Genomic DNA, 962 nt, shown 5'->3' on the forward strand with positions numbered 1-962 from the left:
TGTACAGAAGAAAAAACAGAGTCAGTTTATTAAAACAACATCATTGAACAGAATTAAAGTATAATCAAAATATTAAATTGCTTCATATAAGAACATTTACATGAAATGAAATTAGGTTATGCAAAGTTTTTAGTGAAGCTACTTGAGCACCAAAACTGAAGTCAACCGTGCAGCTACAAAGTCTGTGAAAGGGTTAATGTGAGATTGTTGATTATTGGATATTGATGTGTTTGCAGTGAGAGAGCGAGTCCTCGCCAGGAAAAAACACGAAATCGTTCTGGAGAATCAAACCGTGACGTTACGTCTGAGTTCTGCATCGGTGAGTGCAGACGATGTTACAGTTCATCATTTTATTTTATTTCATTTTTTTTTAAAAGAAAGGAACAAAGTTTAGATTAAAAATATTATTTTTATGCACTACAGAAAAAGGTAAAGTGAAGTTTTATTTCTCAGCCAAAATAAACTCTTTAAATGTCTGAACGTCACGTTACAGTCGACTTTTTAAACAGTTTTAGACACAGATGACACTCTGTGAATCTGTTTGTTTGTTTGTTTGTCTGTTTGTTTGTTTGTTTGTTTGTTTGTTTTCTCAGAGTCCATCGAGCAGCGACGACGTCTCAGGTAAAACCGACTTCAGCCTAAAACAGTGAAATATAATAATTATATTTTTTTTGTTGCTGAGTTTCATTAATAAGTTGATGTGAGCAGAAAATGAATCCTGACTGTCGTGATTCTCAGACGCAGCGACAGATTCAAAGAGTCCGAAGTCAGAAGCTGCGTCTGGAGGCGGAGCTTCAGACGGAAAAAAAGACGGTAAAAATAAAATTTAAAAAACTGTGTTTGAATCAAAAGTGAAAGTACAGGAGGGACAGTCCGGCTGTGATCACGTGACTCATCTGACCTTCAGGTTCAGTTCCCGAAAAAAAGAGAAAAGAAAGAAATGTAATTAAATACTTAATACT

At 34.9% G+C, this 962-nt stretch overlaps 1 long non-coding RNA gene across 1 annotated transcript; it reads left to right on the top strand.

The window, feature by feature from the left end:
- The first annotated feature begins 235 nt into the window (after positions 1–235).
- LOC121940641 lies at positions 236–801 on the top strand. The gene is made up of 3 exons (XR_006105663.1): positions 236–319; positions 594–621; positions 739–801. It is a non-coding gene; the product is annotated as an uncharacterized LOC121940641 (long non-coding RNA).
- Positions 802–962: the final 161 nt, after the last annotated feature.

Source organism: Plectropomus leopardus, unplaced genomic scaffold (assembly GCF_008729295.1).
Source record: "Plectropomus leopardus isolate mb unplaced genomic scaffold, YSFRI_Pleo_2.0 unplaced_scaffold91555, whole genome shotgun sequence".
Lineage (NCBI taxonomy): Eukaryota > Metazoa > Chordata > Actinopteri > Perciformes > Serranidae > Plectropomus > Plectropomus leopardus.